A 19,519-nucleotide genomic window follows, 5' to 3' on the forward strand; every position below is an offset into this window, starting at 1 on the left:
TGTTATTTGTTGATGGTATTAGCGCAACCAGTCAGCTGTAACCTCTGGGCAGATAAAAACCTCACTCAAGCAGCTGTCTGGGAGAAAGCAACCACTGAGGTGTTGCCAAATGCTTCTGTTTCCTTCCCTGTAGTTGTTTGAAGATTCTTGTCAACTGCAAGAATGAGGAAGGGGAAAAAGTTTAATTTGCATCAAAATGATGTTCAGTATCTGGGTCCCAGTATACGTTACCAGCACAGATGCTCCTCTGCTGTTCTCCTTCTCTTGAATGGCTTTCAGGATTAAATTGGGAATTGGGTGATTCACAGTATTTAGAGCCTATTTGGTGAGGAAATGAGCAGGACTTTTCCAGGGATGTGTGAGTTGAATCCACACCTTCGTCATCTTTGTTTCCTTAGGTGATGTAGTGCCAAATGCCCATCTTTTCAGCAGTGTCTCTACTGTGCTTGGCTTGCAGCCTTTAAGTGGCTCCTGCCAATCATCCCAGTCCCTCACTGAGCCTAAGAATTCCCACTCACGGGCACACATGCCCACAAACCCCTCTCAGTGGATGCCTTGCTTGATGAATGCCAAAGTTTTGCTTTACGTGTGAAATACTTAGCTAAATTGTTTTGTTGCTCTCCAAATCTCACTGTGCGCTGTGAGTTGGAGGACAGAGGCAGAAGGGGATGAAACACCTTACCCCCACGGGAGAGCAGTGAAAAAGGCTTTGGTGTGAATGCAGGTCAGCTGGTTTGCTTTCCACACTACTTTTCCATACAACAAGCTTAACCCAATAGAGCCTTGTCCTACTTATTTCAGGAGTGGAGGAGCTGAAACATGCAGCCCGGCCTTGCAGGGATGATCTTGTTTCTATCAACCGTCAGCCCAAATCTGCTGGTCAATCCCCTGTGGATTTTGACATGATCCCCACATGCTAATACTGAAGCCACATCTTCAGAGACCTCCCAGTCAATCTCTGGAGCTTTTGTCTCCCTTTGAGACTTCTCTTTTTGGCTGCGCACCTTTGTTATTTCTGCATGGGTTAAAGCAGTAGGTTGCTTGTGTAATAAACAGAGGGACATACAGTATGGGAGACATCTGCTCTTAACACCTTCAGCTCTTCCTTTTAATTCAGACATTCAGGCTAAGCATAACAGGTTTTCCCTTCTGAATTCATGCTACGGCTCAGCCACTTAAGAATGTTTGCTGGCAGTGTGACACCTTCCAGACAGACACCATGTTCAAAGATGCCACATGAACCTTCGGCGGCCACAGATGAGATCAGAGACAAGAAATGTCACCAGGCACAGACTTTCTCCTTCTCCCACCTGAGTGCTACATTAAAAGTCCTGTTGTTCAAACCTGAAAGGTAACAGCAGGCCAGCCCTGGTCTCTGCTGAGACAGTGTCTTCTGAGCAAAAGGAGGGACTGGTTCTGCTGAGCCGACTTTAGCTTTGCCCTTTTCACGTTGCATTTAGCTCAGCAGGGTTTTAGGTTTTTGTCACTTTTAGAGTGCCTTGCCTGAGAGACCTTTGTCAAATCCTTCCTCCCTAGTCTTGAGAGGACTGCGCATCTGCAGATCATGTGCAATGGCAGGAAATAGCCAGGAGGAATGGAGGGAGCAGCTCAAAAATGGGATGGAAAAAGAAGGTGGGAGAATGGGATTTCCCAGCCAAGGCTACTTAATACTAGAGATTGAACCAAATTAGTTCCTCTCCGGTTTACTGAAAGGCACCAAAACACTTCAGCCACATGTGCTATGCAGCCAGAGAAAAGATAAGATTTCGGTAGTGCATATCTCTATGACTGGGTATGAGGCTCTGAACAGGAGCAGTCCAGCGCAAGTAAAAGCAAACATGCAACCCAGAAGGGTAAAGCACAGCTTGAGTTTTGTTTCAGCATTGCAAAATGGAGTGGAGAAAGGGAGATGTATTTCAAACTCTTTGACATTTCTAAGCAAATTCAGCTTCAAAACCCATCAGAGGATGGATTCCCTCCTGCAGCCAGCTCTAGAGAGGTACTGTTTGTTCTGAGGATGACTTTTTGTAGGTCTCAGCCCATGTCGTCTTGTTCGAGCTATAAAAGGACCTAACAGATGGGTTCATGAATACATTTAGCTCAGACATGAGCAGGTTTTTATAAGCAGTGATGTAACAGGAATGGATGAAAAAAAACCAACCAAACCCTTTGGTTTTAGGTGGAACTTGGCCAGCTTTCAAAACAGAATTGTTTTGCTTTGGTGCTGATATTTGTATTTTATCAGGTGAAAAAGGGGAATTTCAATCATCTCACAAAGAAACAGCCGAGATTCTTATTCTAAAACTCCAAACCAAGACATGTCATCATTGTCGATATTCTTTTACACCTCCTGGCCAAAATTAACACAATTTCACAACATATTTTGATTTTGGAAGAATGACATTTTCAAAGGGAAAACAGTTCCATTCGAGTCCTCATTCATTTGATTCGGAATGGATTTTGGTGGCAGTTTGATCCACTCTTCTTTCTGTGAATACTCTGTGATTGCAACTTTCTGAAACATGTCTATTGGCAACACGATATTCCGAAATAGTTTCTACTGATAAATCTTGGTCTAAAGCTTGTCAGTTCTTTATAAGTGTGTTTGGAGCAGCTTTGATTCTTGTCTGTGGTTACACGGCATATTTTAAATCCCTGATTGGATAAGCATAAATCACAGCATCAGATTTCCTGTATAAATGTTTATGATTATGACTCTCAGAATTTGTTTTTCAGTGATATATCCACTTCAAGCCCCGTGCCTAAGACACTTTTTCCCCAACAGTTCATTTACTATGTTTCTTAAAAAAGAACAGCAAAGATGAAGAGCCTCTGGGCACTTATCTTTAGAGCTTTTAGCCATTTTCTCTCATGGTCTACATTTGTTTGTTACTTATGCCTGTTGTGCTTAATTTAAATTGAGATCACAAGTGCTTTTTAGCAGCACTTATCTTACCATGTGTATACACAGTTCCCAGCATAATAGGAGCCTAATCTGGATAACGTTTTTTTTTGGTGTGCTAATAAATAATGACAATGCGAAAACAATATTGCATCATTACCGTAACGGATGTGTTGGGATATCAGATGAGCAGTCACCAAGATGAGGCACTGTCTTATTGCCTGAGTCTTCTTACAGTTACTTAACTTGAAGAAGGTGCCTTCTAAAGGTTTTCTTTAAGAAGTTGTTCTTAATTTATTATAATTATTCATCTTTCTGACAGAAAGATATATAAGGTTCTGTCAGTTAAATGTAAGGCTGAATTTTTTTCATTCAAGAGTGGAATTAGGGATATTTGCTCCTCTGTCACTGTCATCACACTCAGATTGATGGCTTCTTTAGTCTGGGACTTGCAACACCAAAAACTACTGCTGCAGTTGCTGAGGACAGAAAGCTAATCATTCCCGTTATGGCCAGGAATGAAATTATATGAGGGCATTCCCTTCATCAACAAGGTGCCACGGATAGGAACAAATCCCTCTGAAATGAAAGTCAGTATCTGGGCCAGCTTTTCTGAGCTTTGTACCAAGTCTCTTGTGCTTAATGTGTAGCCTAAGGTATGAGTCTATATCCGCTTTAAACCTTTTATTCTAAAGATGTATGTTCTGCCTCTGTGAACACTCCCTCTTTTGGGACAATCCTAAAGTCTCTGTAATACCTCGTGCTCATGAATTCCACTGCCTAATAGTGCTGTATGTGAAAAGAGTATTTCCTCCTATCAGTTTTAAATGAATAGCCTTTTAATCTAATTGGGTTCCTGTATTATGAAAAGTAAAACCAGGAGCCTCCAGCTGACCTTCTTTGTGCCATTTATTACTTTACATGCCTCCGTCATGTTACCTTTTACTCATCCTCTTCCAAAACTAATCTAGCCTTCACATTTTTAATGTCTTGTAATACAGAAGCTGTTGCAGTCTTCACATAGTTTTCCATATAGGTCTTAGATCATCAGACCTGCAATAGGTCTAAACAAGCTGATGCCCTAAACAAGCTGTTAACACTGAAAACTATGGCAAGCATCTAATGAAAATTATATAGGGATGCAAGGAGTTATTCCAGCTTTCTGGATCACTATGATGCCACAGATGGTCTTTCTGTTAGTCTTACAGTCTAATACACTAAATCTTATTAATAAGCATCTCCTCAATTGAAATCAATGATGCATGGCATTACCTGACATAAATGAAGATTTGAGAGTGACCTATGGCCACAGATCAGCTAACAGGGAGCTATCAAACTTACAGTGCTTATGTACCAGAAATAAAGGCCTGTATGCAACTTTGCTCGAGTGCTTTTGAAGAATAATATTAGCCAAGTGCTTTACCATAGCATAACCTAAAGGTCAAGCTTAATGTATCCAAAAACATTTCTTGTTCCGGTGAATGCCTCGCTGTTATTTCCAAAGTAAGAAATTAAATTGCCCTTTCTTTTCCCCCTCTGCATCTACAAATCCTTAATGATAGCAGCAAAATACAGAGATTCATGGAACTAATTTGTGACCTGTTTTCCTGGCAGGAATGTTCTTGTCCCACTACCTCAGAACAGCATTCGATGCGCTCCCTGTTCTCTCATTCTATTCCCAGTGGTCTTGTATTAGAGGTCCTTCTAGTTGAGACTGAAATATATTGTCCTCAATTTGCATTTTAGTCTGGATGAGCCCACTGTATGAAAGTTATTCCAAATTTAACCATTCCCAATAAAGTCAATGGACTTAGTCCAGATTTCTAATGAGATAATTGGTATTCAAGCCTGGCTAGTTTCCCAGACAAATAGCCTTAGAAGATCAAACCATTGGTCTACCAGAACAGTATCTACCTCCCACAATAAATTGCTCCAGATGCTGGAGAGGAATTCACCAGTGGATAATTAGGACTGTTTGCTCATAGGGAAAGTGTGTTCCTAACATACACCAATTAGAGGCTGGCCTGAGTGCTGAGACTTAAGGATTTACATCCTTTAAAAAAGTAGGAACAAAACCTGATTACTGAGGTCTATTCCTTGGTCTTTCAGTCATTTTGAGGCTTAGTGCTAATTGCATAGCATTTAATTGTCCTGTATTATGTGTAATCCATTTTTTTCCACCGATCAATACTGTAACTCAGATAAAAGATTGGGAATCAGATCCCGAGCTACAGAAAGTTTATCATTACGCTATTGATTTCTGTGGCATCGCACTTAGCTTTAGCAAATGAAACTCTTGTCCATATCATGGAAAAATATGCTGGTATAAAATAGAATAAATGAAAAGAGTAGAAATTGCACAATGAATTTAAGTAACAGTTGATACATTTTTTGTGTGGCCTTTCTGATCCAAACAGGAACTGTTGCATTGTAGCAGCAATCAGCATTTGGCATACCCCCAAAACTCCTAACACAACAGCAAACTAGAGCCTTCAGGACTATTCATGGCTCTTATTCATGTAACCGTGGGCATAACTATGAATATATGTGTGTGAAAATGCCATGTGTATGTCTCTGTGATGTATATGCATCGTTATCAGATCCCAACAAAACATTAGGAGACTGCCCTTATTACTTTGGTCACTAATTACATACAAGTTGATTGCATCAATCATCTCGCTGTGCATCCAGCTGAGGCCAGTTTGTAGCTATTCACATGGTGATAGAAAGAAGAATAGGAAAACAGTTAACTGAGAAAGCCTGTGATTATTTTGCTTAGCATGCTGCAAAGGTATACTTTGCTTATGTGCCTGTTCCATTGGTGACTCCATAATTCTGGCATGCGGATGTATTCATTTCCTCTCCAAGACCTTGTCCTCGCTCATGCATACCAATCTATACTGACTCAAAGACATGAATCAATGCTTGCATACGTGCTTAATATCTGCTCCAGGTTTCTAGGAATGCTCCTGAAATCACAGTCATTTCATACAAGGAACCAACAGGAATTAATGGCAGAACTTGGACTTTAATGCTGTCACGTGTACCCTCCCTACAGTGCACTGATGGGTGAGCACGTACACACTCTAGACTTTTATACAATATATATGCACACACACACAGCACAGAAGCCTGATTTTGTGTTCACACTAAAATTGGGCCCAACCTGGAATCCGATCTTCGTACTGCCACAGGTTGTCAACAAGGCCTTGGTCCTGTCATCTTGTGTCTTCAGGGCTTTGCTCCCCCGTGATAGTACAGTGTCCTGTTTCCTTATGCTCCTTAAGGAAAAGGGTCTTTTCCTTACCCATTTGTAATATGCTTCAGTATAAAGAGGCCATAGTTTTAGCTTTGCAGGTGTTACAAATGTGCACCAACCCTTCTATTTGCCTGAATTCCTCTGCCCACTGTGGTCTCCAAGCTGTGCTCTCAACTATGGCGTAAGGACCCATCCCAATACTGAAATACTTTGAGGTCCCATTGGCTCCTGCTCTCCTGTTGAAACACTGAAAGAATTATTATGTTGTGATTTTAAAAGGAAATTGAAAATTCCCTCTTTACTGCCTTCTAAATGAACCTTATAATTCCTTCTCTGTCTGTTAGTGACACTATTCAATTCTCTCCCTGTCAAAATACAGTGGCGAAGAGCAGGAGTGCAGTCAGTGGCAGGAAGGATTTATCACCCTGTCTCCTGTGATCGGCCAGACACCTGCCTGCAATCTCGTGTCATGCAGAACATAGGGAATAACCCATTTGACAGACTGAGGAGCAGCCTGGGATGTCTTGTTATTGCCTTCTGACTTGCTCTGTAATTCCCCCTGTCTGGGGCTTGCATTTGCTTGCTTCTTGCTCTTAGAAAAGACTATTATTTAGATTTGGAAAACTCATTACAGTGTTCATGTCTGAATTCCCGGGTTAAGAAAGCATTTAGTACTTTTCTGCCTTTCTCTGCTATAGAACGGGCTCCTCTTTCATACCCATTGTACATCTCTGAGAGAGCCTGGTTACTCTTGCATACAGAACGAGCATCAGGCAAACACACCACCTGCATATGATCAATGCAGATTTTCAGTTTACACTAATATGACACAGGACCCTGGATTAGAGGAAATCATCTGCCTTATCAGATACTGCAAGTATGCAGTCCCATGACAAATGTGTCCACAAGCATTGCGAAAATCTCTGTATGCACAAGTCTTGGAAGCGTTTCCCTAGGATATGAGTACGCTAGGATAATACAGTTAAAACGAACCCAAAAGCTCCCAAGCTAAAGCAACCTGAGGGAAGAAAGCAGAACAGATCAAGGACATAAATTTCCTGAGTCACTGAAATCGTAAGGAATTTGTTAGGCGATAAATGATCCTATGTGGGGTTGAACGCTCGGGGGTTCTTGCCTTACTCTGCTTTTTCTTGCTTTGATTACCATTCATTCATAAGAATGCAGCATGGAACGGGTTGGAAAGCAAGTGTGTCGTGGCATTTAGGTTATTAAGGAATGCAGAAGTGAGTTCTGCAGCTCTGGCTGCCTTGACCTGGGCTTTCTTTCCTATTTCTTCTGTGCTCCTTTTCTGAGGCATGAGCACCGCTGAATTTGGTGGAAGACAAATGGGACCCAGTTGGTCTCTGGTGCGATGTGATGCTGTACGGAACGCTGTCAGCGTGGTGTGTGCTGCAGGGCTTGGCTTCATCAGCGGAAGGCACAGTGGGAAGGGTGGCAGCCGCCTGTGTCTCTCAAGTCTGGAGGTTAACAGTATGATTAAAATATTAAGAAAGCAAGCGTCATCGAAGTGAAATATCGTGGCCCTGCCAGCATAAATCCCTGTGCAGCTCCTAGTAGTATTTGACAGTTTCCTCCAGAGATCACAGCCTCTATCTCTGCAGGGGAAGTCACTCACCAGGATAGCAAATGGAGCTCGTCAGACTCATTTGCTGCTCCCTCTGTCTGCTTATGCCCTGCTGCAGTCCACTTGGCATCTGCTGAGGGAGTCTGGGGAGAGGTCTTCATCCATTTTCCTTGCATGTGTCAAAGGTGGGCAGGTCTGACTCGCACCAGAGGCTGGAGAGGAGGCTCCTCTGCCCCACAAGCCATCCATTCTGCCATAAGCTCTCTGCTTCAGTATCACTCCATAGAAAAAAGGTAGAGGTAACGATATGAAATCCCTGTTTGTGTCCCTGGGACACTGTCTGTGAGGCTAAAGCTCTTCTCTCACCAGAAAGCATGGGCTGGAGATGGTGAGGTGATCTGAATCATGAAGGTCTCAGGACCCAGATTCCCTTCTCCTTCACTTAGAGATGCATGGGAAATCAGAACTTCCTTAGTTATTCAGGTGTCCTTTGTCACAAGGAGTTGAAGCGTTAAAGCAGGCTTGAAATCTGGAATAGTCCCCAAAGTACACTCCTAGTTTTGATAAGGCAAGGATTTAAAAGAGAGAAGAATACCTGAATACAGAGATTTTGGGCCAAGTTAGATCTCAGTACTGTTGGAGTTGGTGATGTTGTTATAACGGGATTACTGTAGTGAGTTAAATATCTCACTTGTATAGTGGTTTTGGTTAGGAGCTTTTAGTTCAATCCCTATGGTGGATTAAGTGCTCGGCAGGAAGGGGGTCTTCTCCTCAGACAGCATAAATTAAATATGCTCGGAGATAAAGAATGAACACAGGCAGAAATGAGTCAAGGAGCAAGGGTAGTTTATCATGACGGGCTAGAGATGCAGCCCCCAGGTAAAGCTGCTGCTTCACTGGTTTCTTTGCAAGGATGTTTTTCTGGAGCTCTGAAGGGGAACAGGGATTTGTCTGTGTGCATGTTTGCAGGTTGTTGCTTTGGACCATGCAAAAGCTCCAAAATGCCAAACAAATGATATAATAAGCGTCTTAGGGCTTGGCAGCACTATGTCTTTGGAAGACACATCAATAACTCAGCAGCCAAGAGGTAAAGGGAGGACAGGAAATGAGTAAACCAAAACAGCTGCTTGTGTCAGCCTGGCTGGGGGACTAACTTCACACCAACACTCCTGATTTAATCCGTAATTAAAACTGCAATTGAAAACAGGGTTTCCTGAGGATGGGTGGATCCCATAGTGATCATCACATCCTCTTGGGAAGCAGCAGACTCAGTGCTCAGCCTCTGCCAGTGCTGCACCAGCAAACAGAAAACTACAACCAACATCTTTGTTCCAAAGCCCCAGGGCAGGGATTTGGCCAGCTGGCAAAGCCGAGCAGCGGTGTGGCTGGCCATAGGAGTATGGAGCCCAAACAGGAGCAGGTGCTTGGATGAGCAGGATGGAGGTGGAGGTAATGCCAACACTGCTTTTGTGGTAGGGCTGGTGACCTCGCCTGGCATAAGCTGGGGTCAAATCAGGCCTAGAGTTTATTTAAGCACTGCTGAGGTCCCATTCCATCCCAAAGGCATTTGCTGAGCAGAGCAGGAAATGAGGCTGGCAGGAGGATGCAGTGGAGGAAGGAGCAGGGCTGCCTGTTTGGCTTGTTAGTATAGACATGATGGTCAGAGGGAGGAGTGTGCTTCTGAGCTTAGTCTTGGCTTCTATGTGCTGGTCAAGAGTGCTGCTCTATTGCACTGAATTCTTCTGCTGGTCTTTCCCTCCCTCTTGGAGTAGTTTTTCTCATCCTCTTTCTTTCCTTCTACCATTCCGTGCTTAGACAGCAGTGGCAGGCACTGGAAAGGAAGACAGGTTGAAGTGCCTGAGGCTCTGTGAAGCCTCTTCCTGATGTTGTCAAGAGAGGGGAAGCGAGAGCTGACAGGGTCTGTCATGGTGAGGTACATCCACTGTGACAGGCAGTGCCTCTAGTCCTCCTCTTTGGGAAAGCAGAAGGAGGGATTGGCAGGCTTACACAGTGCCTGATGTGCCTGACCCATCAGCATCTCCTCTTAGGAGCGGCAGAAAACCAGGAATGGCCCCTTGAGGGTTGGAGGGAGGCAGGAGCCAGCAGCAAAGCCTCTGCCAGGCTGCTTTCCTTGCTTAACACAGAGCAGCAAGCACACAAGTCCTTGTATTCACTGCCCCGCTCATCCCTGTGTCCAGGTGAGACCTGGAGGTAGCAGCTGCCCAACTGGTGAAGGCGACAGGTAAAGCTTGAGAGCTAGCAGTGAGGCCAAGCGGTTCACTCCCGTACGGAGCTGTGGTGCCTGCATGTTGTGCACTGGCCTGAGAGTGGAGGGATACAAGCTCCTGGTTTTTGCACCCTTGGAAAGCAGCCCTGATTTCCAGGGAGCTGATGGCGTTAGTCATGAACTGCTCATTTTCTACCGGAAGAAATAAATTATGCCTCCCAGGAAATTCCATCTTCTCTGTTCCTGCCTTCCCAGGAAAAAACCCAGGCAACAAAACCTGTAGCCTTCAACACTTAATGCTAATGCCAGTTTGAGAGCAGGGTATGCAGATGCTACTCTCGGCAGTAATGGGCAGCTAAGAGGTTTTTTTTAAAGACCCAGGACCTCTCTGGATTTTATTATGGGCTCTAAATATGATACAGTTTTGCTCGTAGAGAAATTGCAGCCTATTCTGGGTAGACAGTGGCTTTTCATTGGTAAGTGTGGCCTCTTCAGATCTGTGATTCTACTGTTCTCACAGCCACACTAATACTTGTTATCTAAGGATATTAAAGCATCTATATTTCAGTTAATCAAAGCTTATTTTGCAAAGGCACAGAGAGAGGACATGGCTGTGAGTTACCTTCAGCAACACACTACCAGTCTGGAGAGGTCTGCAGGTAACTTGACTGCCAATGCACTTGGCTACGTAATGCTCTAACTCAAGCAGGGTCCAGAAACTGGGGATACACGTAGCATCACTGCAAATAAAGACATAAATCACAAAGAAGGTGTTTCTTTGATCCTCATATGGTCTAATTGTAGCTGAATACTTGTCTAGGGGCTTTTCTCCTCTGCCTTCCCCAAGCCCCAGCTGCAATCTCAGTTTAACAAACTGTGTCTCAGTGTACGGTTATCCCTTCCTGTCTGAAAAAGTCTAATTGGTTGTGAATAATACTGTATTAACTCTCCTGGCTGGATCAAAAGGCTCTTGCATGCCTCTCCCCCATCCCCATCTCCATGGAAGGTTTTGTTATCTTGTGTATAAGCAGCAAACACCGGCAAGAAATTTGCATATAAATAACCTGCCAGCACAGAAAGGCAGCAAGAGGCACCTGGTACCTGCTACTTTTATTACTCCAAAACGAAGGAAGGTGCAATCAGGCCACTGCCATAGGCAGCTCTGCTGCATCCCAGATTCACCGCATCCTGACCCCATAAACTGGAGTATTACTGTATAGACTAAGAGTCTGGAGATAGCTGGTTGTGGATGAGAACACAGGCTATCAGAGCCAGAGTGAAACGTCTCATCTGTGGGCATTGGGATTAGCAGGAATTTAGTGGGCTGATGGAGACCTGAGCCCCATGACTGCAGATTGCTGGGCTGATACCAAGGGCTGGGTATACAGGGAAGAGAAGGATAGGAGACAAAAAGTGCATTGCTCATAATGTGGACACTGAGGGGGTGACCTTGGCAAGCCAGGGAGAAAAGGAGAAATTAGGAGAGCCTGGGGTGGAGGATAGAGCAGGAAATCAGTAACATCCTGGACAGGGATGATAACAGGGAGAGGCAAGAAGCATCAGGGTTACTAGCTCAAAGGGGATGTTGATCCTGGAACAGGCTGGTGAGGAATCAAAGGGGAGATAAAAGGTGTTTGCAAGGCATATGAAGCTTTCTTCATTTCACGCACCCCCACTTCCTTGTAAATGGATAATGGAACAGGAGCAACTAATATAATGTCAGCCAGGGCTGGAGTGCACGTCTCAGCAAGAAGAAATAGAACCCAGGCTAATCTGGCTAAGCGTTCAAACACATTCCTGCCCAGATTTAACAAGTGCACGCACACATCAAAATCTATGACAAAAACAAAGGCATTAAAAGAGAATGTGGTGAACTGGTGAAGCAAATAGTGAACTGCCTGCAGATAGGAAAGAGGGCAGAAGCACAAGAGAAGCAGGGAGTATAGCGCCGTACCTTGTCCAAAGCGAAACTGGGGGTGAGTCAGGCAAAGAGCTCATCTCAGGAGGAGATGAACCACACTGAAGAAGTGTCCATTTCTCCCTGCTGGTTTCCAGTCACTGGATAAGGTGGTTGTGCCAGAGTTATCTCCACTGGAAGGGCTGAACCTTGCCCTTTATGCTTACAGTACTATTTAAGGGGCAACCCAAATTCTCCTGTTCACCTGAGTGGCTCCCTCTGTTTCTGATCAATGTGAGTCCAGCCCTTCTTAAATGGCACTGATTTCCTAGCTGTGCTGTAACCCTTCCTCCCCTCAGGGAGGCAAGGGGACTTGGCCAGTCGTGCATGAGACACTTGCACGTCCTGTGTGGCATCCTGGAAGTGCATCCAGGCATTTCTTAGTCCATGGCTCATTACAGCCCTGAGACCAGGGGCAGCTTTTACCTGGCTAAAGCCCTGTGATCCCTGTCAGAGCTTTACTGCATACAGTCTCGAGGCTATTCCTCAACACCAGGGAAAAGGGGTGAAAGTCGAAGAGGACGTGAGATCTAGAGAAAGCTAGTATGTCGACTAACCTTCAGGGCTTGTTCTTGAGCACTTCTTGCTGTTATCCAGATGGGACTCGTTCCAAGTGGATGTTAGTGTAATTCCTGAGGGGTATTAGCAGCGCTGGATCAGCATTTTAATCTTCATTCAATTTCTTGTATGGCCTCTGGGGACCATCTCAGAGCTTTTAGAAGAGGGAGTAATGGGAGATTTAAAGAGATGAAGCGAAGGCAAAGACTGAAGGGACTGGCTGTGCCAACCGGGAGATGCTGACCCCCAAAAGGGGAACTTAAACAGAAGTTTTCTCAGCAATGTGGCTGTGTGCAGGGTGGCTGGTAGCTATTATCAGAGTGAGGATCATGCTGTAAGAACCCGCCTAGCAACACGAGGCGCAGACACAACTGTACGTGCGGCCGAGCCCCCCTGCCAGCTCCTGCATTCTGCACTGCTCAAGGAAGAAAACTCCATGCCTTCAAAAGCAAACCCCAGGTTGTCCCAGATTGGCAGGAAATGACTCATTCCACAAATGCAGTCTCAGAGTGTGAGTGCAGCATTCAAGTTCGCATCCAGGTATGGCTGTGAGAGCACTAGAAAATCACTTGGAGTTCTGCGGGGCAGTGCTGTCAAGATCGCAGATGCTCTGCTTGTTCTGTGTTTGGTCCAAGCCCTTTCAAGTGTAAAGAAATACTAGTGCTTGTCATCTCTAAGCGAGGCCTCTGCCCTGTGCTGATCAGTCACAGTCCATGTAGAACGGCTGTCTTGGGACAGCAATACTCAGATTCTGCTGCGCCTGCACCGTGCAGCCAAGCAGCAATAGGCTCAGTTTGACAATCTCCCCTGTCAGAGTGGTACTAGACAGAGAATCACACAGCCAAACATTGACTGACAGGCAGCTTGGGCAGCACTTACCTGGGTTTCAATGGGGAAGTCACAGCTTTGGGTATGTTCTTCCAATTGCCTGAAGAGCAAATATTTAAGCTCGAGCCTCTGGTATTTAGCCTTATCAAAAGGCTGGCTTTCTTTGGCAGTGCCCAAGAATTCTGCTCTACCTATTCCTATTTTACATAGTGCTAAGAAAAAACGCATAGGAAACGACAGCAGAACAAACCAAATCCGAAAATAAGCTCCTGTCCTTGTTTTTGTTCTGTTACTGGATCCCTTTGGCTGTGTTGTTTTACAGTGGCTGACGTTCTCTCATGGGCATAATCATATTGATTACATTAATATTATTGTGTAGGATTAGCAGTGTTGTTCTGGTGCTTGGGAAAACAAAGGCAAAAAAAGCTCTGCTGGACCAGGGGCAACTGAATAGAAGGTTCTAGTAAATAAAAAACATGGGTCTGTATTGGTCTGGCTTGTTCTCTAGGGGGGAGCAAAGTGGTGATGGAAGTAAACAGCCACAGCAAATGTGGAGGTCTGTGCAGTAGAGCAAGTCAACCTGATTCCCTTTCATTTCTGCTTTGCTTCCCTTCCTGTGTGCCTGCCTTCATCTTGCTGTATATAAGTTTTAGTGTATCCCTAGCTCCCACCTTGGTGCTTCTATTCCACCAGGGAGTTTTCCCATCAGCATTGTAAAACGCCTCATTAGGAAGGAAGAAGGCAGAGCAGGCTTTGCTCAGACAGAACCTGGGGGTGTGATATTGGCTTTTCTTTTGCTCTTCCTCAACTCAGATGCACTAGTTTCATCCATGATATTTTGCTTGAATATCAGTCTATTTGCTAGTATCTCAGTCTTTCAGATATGGAAGGATTTGTATTAATACCCTACGCCCTGCACATTGAACTAAATGACCCTAAAGGCAGTCTGTCCTGTTTCTCCAACACAGAAAGACTCACAAGACCCAGGTTAATAAGTGCTTTTCAGTATCTTCTCCCCCATTTAGTCTCCCTCTTTATTGATCTGTCAGACACTGAGCTCATGTTTTCAACACCCTGTTGCATGTGAAGGAGTTGCTCAAACTGCCATGCTGTCGATGCACTAAAAAAACCTTGATCTGTTTGTCTAGGGGATGTAACTGTTTCTCTTAAGAGGTTCCATGCAAAACTTCACTTTTCTCCTTCTTTCTTTCCTCCGTACTGGACTGAAAGAGTTGATTTCATCACATTTAATTTGCTTGTTTTCTCTTTTCTTGTAGCTTTACCTCCACAAATCATGTCTGTAGCTTGAAAATCAAGAAGAAACACTCTCTAGCTCTCCCCTTGCACTTCCATTAGAAATTCTAAAGGTTCTATAGCCTTAGAGAACGGCCTTTTATAGACATGAAAAAGAATTGCTGATTTATTTATTATTTATAAATCTCATTATATTTTAACTCCAGGGGGTGGCAAATATAGGATAGACTCCTTCAAACAACACGTGGGCCCTCCAGTGGTGCTCACCATGTCTCTGTGCTAAAGAAGGGAGGAAAACAGTGGTCCAAGCAGCAACGTGAAGCAAGCACAGATAGGCTGGTGCTTCATGGAGTCCCCAGCAACTTGTTCAGGAAGAGTCATCATAAAGAGAGCTCTCTTTACAGGAGTTGATGGAGATCATGCTCCTGGTTAACAGAGTTCTCTAGCCATTATACTTGACAGTGGGGACCTGCTGTGGACCTCTAGGGTGCTGATGTAGCAGAAAACAAGCAGAAGAAACAAGTGTTGCTGCTATAAAGGTGCAGTATTGTCCTGTTATGGGACAGAGCTAGGTATATAATACAGTGACCAAGATTTGCTGCCTCCCCTTCCAGGAAAACAAGCTGTAACTTTAAAGCAATGGGAAGGAAAAGATGTTTTAGGCTGCTGTGGCTTATGTCCTTCCACACCTCTGCTCCCCATCTATATCCTTGGAGGGGGGGGGGCACATGACAGGCTTCAGTCTGTTTGCACCTCTTTTACTTTCTTCTATTGTCCTGCTGAGTGAGCAAGGACAGGGGGAGCACAGAAACGAAGGCACGGATTTAAGTCAGGACTGAAATGTTATTTGAAAGGATTTGCTCACCGTTTCATTTTTTGTTCAATGTATTTTTATTAACAAGTCTATTCAATCAGAACTGCAACTCGCTGCCTCCTGCGCCTGGAAGGATCTGTTCTCAATGTAATTTGTCAGCTGGATTCCTTCCCAGTCATGCTCCTGGTTTTCCTCAGCTCATTCTGAATCCCCCTTTTTTCATCAAAAGCAGATACTTCCTATTGTGGGGCACAGGGACACCAATCATCATTTCTGTCCCAGGCACACACACGCATACATATATATGGATACACACGTCCCCTGCTTCTTTCTTTCCTTTCTTTTCTTTCTTCTGATCTCAGCTTTTAATTGAGTTTACAGTTACTCCCTGACAACATAAGACATGAAATTACAATCCCATCAGCTACTTCACAGCAATCAGTTGTGAACATGGGCAGTTCCCAGCTATTAGGGCTGTAGCAATAATGGCAGCAGGAGGATACAATGGTAGCTTTTTTATCACCCAAGCAGTGAGGACTGGGGGAGTTTCTGCCCCTTGATATGTAGAGGGGAGACCACCCTGTGGAGCACCCGTTTTTTGTAAGAGAAAATGGGAGCTGATCTGAAAGACAGAGCTTTTAGCAGGAGTGATGTATTGAAACTGCTGTTTGGAGCTACAGGATAAAAGGGAAAAGCCCAAGCAAGGTGATGACTGCTGCTCTTTAACTGTGCAATAGGAAGGTTTTTAGGAGGAGGGCTGTATAAAACCCTGTCTAGTATAGATGCCCAAAACCTTGTTATCCTGTGCTTATCCCATCATTCCTAGGGTCCTGTTTAAGCAGCAGCAAGACATATGGTACTCCTGTCACAATGCTGATGACAACATAAATATAGTCCTGAAGATGCATAGAGGAGAGTAGTGCCTTGCTGATTTAATTTCCGACATCCAACCCTTGAAGCCTCCACTCTTTCCTGGGTTTAGGGGTTTTGTGATGACTGCAGACAGGGGAGCTTTAAGAAGAGGCAGTTTTCTGCTGATTGTGATTCTCTATCACAGTTTTGATTAAACTTTTCCAGAATCCTGCTCATTACCATAATTTGGGTGGATTTATTCTGTGTCTCAGCAATACATCTGATTATTTATGGGAGCTCACGGCCGATTACAATTAACTTTGATGAATGCAAAGTTTTCTGGAAGAAGGAGAATAATACCCCCTCCCTTAGCTATAATTCGTAATGCAGGTTAGTTTAGTTTGGGTGCAAATAAATAGAACTCGGTCATAAAACATCCTGCCTCAAGGCAATGGGAGAATCTTTGCTTTATGCCATCAGGTGGTGTAAACCAGAGTAACTTCAAGAGAATTCAAAGCATTGCACAGCCTTGATGCAATCTAGTCCTTTATCCTTAATCTGGTCTCTGCTGCTTATCAGAGCTTTACTGGATGGGGCTTGATTTGTGTGAACCGACAATATGTACATAGGTGCTATCACATCCACACCAAAAGGATGGGGTAAGAAAAGTATCATCAATGGAAATGTCCACAGCAAGCAGAGGCTGTGGTCTCCAGAGAGGCTTTGCCTGGGGAAGCAACTCTCTATCCAAACTAAATGAGAAATCATCTTAACCTCAAAAGAGAGAAATCCCGTGCCTGAACACAGAGCAGCCTTGAAACACAGTAATACCCAGGGAGGTTTGCTATTGAAATTCTATGGCAAGGGGAAAGACAGCTTCTCCTGAAAGCTCAGTAAAGCACACCACGGAACCCTGAGTGCCACTCATCCCTTCCAATAGGACATGGTTATGCTTCTGCCACTAACAACAAACCTGCGTGTGCTTTCAGGTTCAGCTGCCTTATTCTGCCCTCACCTAAACCTCACCACTGCCTTCTGAGCAGAGGGTTTATTTACCTGAGGAGAGAATCTGGCCAGTTCTGCTTGTGCACAGCAGCCTGCTTCAAGGTCTGTCTGCAAATCTGCAGCTGGCTTGCAAAGGGTTAGAACAGCACGTTGCTTCCCCCTATATGAGCTATAAGGGTGGGCAACTGCACTGAAACCCAGTGCTTGAATCAGATAGTTGCATGGCTCAAGTTTGATTGCATGATGGAAACCAACTCCGTGTCCTGGGCAGCTCCATAGTCTTCTGCCTTGTGAGAAACAAGGCGTCATGTCTTGCTTGGCATGAAGGGGATGCTAAACAACCCCTGCCTGTTATTGTCTTGTTTCTGCTGCTGTACTGAGGATAAAGATCCTGCATGGAACATTTTATCAGCTGTAGTAAATGTTCATTCTTTATTAATTCTATTTGGGATCAATAATTGATGTTGCTGCCTCCTTTACAATTCCCCTATTACAGGTTTAGTACTGTGCAGCCTAAAACTTGCATGCCAATTACAAGGTTATCAGCCCCCTGTGACATCCTGCTGGTAACAAAGCAGGGTAGGTTTGCTTCTAACCTAGGGGTGGAAAGGTTTTGTGGTCTCTTATCAGCCCCTTGAGCCAGCGCATTTCCCTGAAACACCTCGTAAAAATCAAGGTAATTTGCGTGCTGCATTTTAAAAAACAAATAGGGCAAGGCTCGGGAGCCAGAATTTCCTTAGTTTCTAGCCATTAGCTTCTCTTGTGTTAGTCCATGGCACATCAGGGTTCTTTCTTGGCTGCTTTTTTGTCTAATGCATTAAGCAACAGGAGAGAAACCCTAAGCTTATAAGTTTATTTCTGTACCAGACACGATGCCAGGATGCGATCTCGGTGCCAGCAGCACAGCCTAATCTCAGCCACACCATTCGTGGCTGTTGACCCTGTTGTGGGTAAAAAGAGACTTTCAAAAGTTTGCAGGGTATCAGATAAAAGCTCAGTTAATACCACACATCTCAATAGCCCCTTTCATGCCGGAATGGCAAATGGATTTTGCACACGTTGTTGAAGCACGCTTCCTTCTATCCCTCAGATGTAGATGTTATCATCCTTCCACACGGCAGGGAAGCAGGCAGGGAGTTAGAAGAAAATATTCTCAATTCATCTCTTTTCAGATCATTTAATTTTTGTGCTGCCTTCTCACAGCTTCCTCTTCTCCCCTTCCCCTTTGCCCTTAATCAAAATCAAGTCATCTGATTTGATAGAATTTGGTTTTACTTTTGAATCTGTGAAGATGCAGCAGCAATAAACCCAACCCTGATACTGGGACAGATATTCAGCTGCCAGGAAGGTAGATGTAGCTGCTCGAATGTGTGGAGAAGACAACTCAGGTTTACCCTAAAGGCTTGTTCAGGCATTTTTCTCTCTCTCATTTGTTATGCTTATATCATGCTTTGGGGGTAATCCCCCAACGTTCTTTGCTGAACATTCATGTTAGTTGGTGTGGTCCTTGCTACTGAACCTGCTGCTGGGCCAGGAGCTTACTGATTTATGACCACATCCCTACTAATGTGCTTGGAGCTATAGTGGTTGGCCAACACTCAGCTCACAAATCCAGCTGAGAAGCTGTCGTGCCAAATGCCTTGCATCGATTACCGAACTGGCGATTCTGTGGCTGCATCCCAAAGTCTGCTCCTCCTGAGCATGTCTTGGCTTCTCTGCAAGCCCATAATTTATCTGAGCCGGGAAGAAACAGCCACATTTGCTCCAGGTTTGCTTCAGGGCTGCTTGCTTCACGTTGCACACGCACAGGAGACAGCTCACGTACGATCTGATTCTCTTCCCCTCAGCTTTGTCCGCATGTGGAGACAGCAGCTCACTGAAGCTCTTAAAACATGGGTAATCCGAGTCCCTGTACAACCTGCTGGATACTCCTCCTGCCTCTGTTGTATTTGTCATATCCCACTGATGTTTCCACTTGAATGTACAGATTCTGCCAATGATATTCCTTCTTTTGGTATCCAGTAACTTCTCTTTGGATTGTATTGTAATTGCCTAGCTCCTGCCTCATGTGATCCAACACATCTATGGACTGAATAAGGTTTTCTCTCTTTGCCCTATATTTGAGCCCTGCATCATATTTGAGTCCATAGCATTAACTGCATTAGAATTGCCTTGGCCATCCTCAGTCTTTGCAAATAGGCTCCTCCTCGCTTGGGCATTCATTTCTCTTTGGTTTTGCCTACCGAAAGCGTAAATGGGATTATACTGTAGCTCTGCA

At 44.4% G+C, this 19,519-nt stretch overlaps 1 long non-coding RNA gene across 1 annotated transcript in view; it reads left to right on the forward strand.

Moving 5' to 3' along the window:
- LOC134163068 (uncharacterized) overlaps nucleotides 1-14,944 on the forward strand; it is an 86,272-nt gene extending 71,328 nt beyond the window's left edge. Inside the window, exons 3-4 of the long non-coding RNA XR_009964550.1 lie at nucleotides 5,856-5,971; nucleotides 14,777-14,944. This is a non-coding gene — a long non-coding RNA (uncharacterized LOC134163068). The remainder of the gene's footprint in view (nucleotides 1-5,855; nucleotides 5,972-14,776) is intronic.
- The last annotated feature ends 4,575 nt before the right edge of the window (nucleotides 14,945-19,519 follow it).

This window comes from Pezoporus occidentalis, unplaced genomic scaffold (genome assembly GCF_034315485.1).
Source record: "Pezoporus occidentalis ecotype Australia unplaced genomic scaffold, CSIRO_AGI_Poc_V1 ctg199, whole genome shotgun sequence".
NCBI classification, from domain to species: domain Eukaryota; kingdom Metazoa; phylum Chordata; class Aves; order Psittaciformes; family Psittacidae; genus Pezoporus; species Pezoporus occidentalis.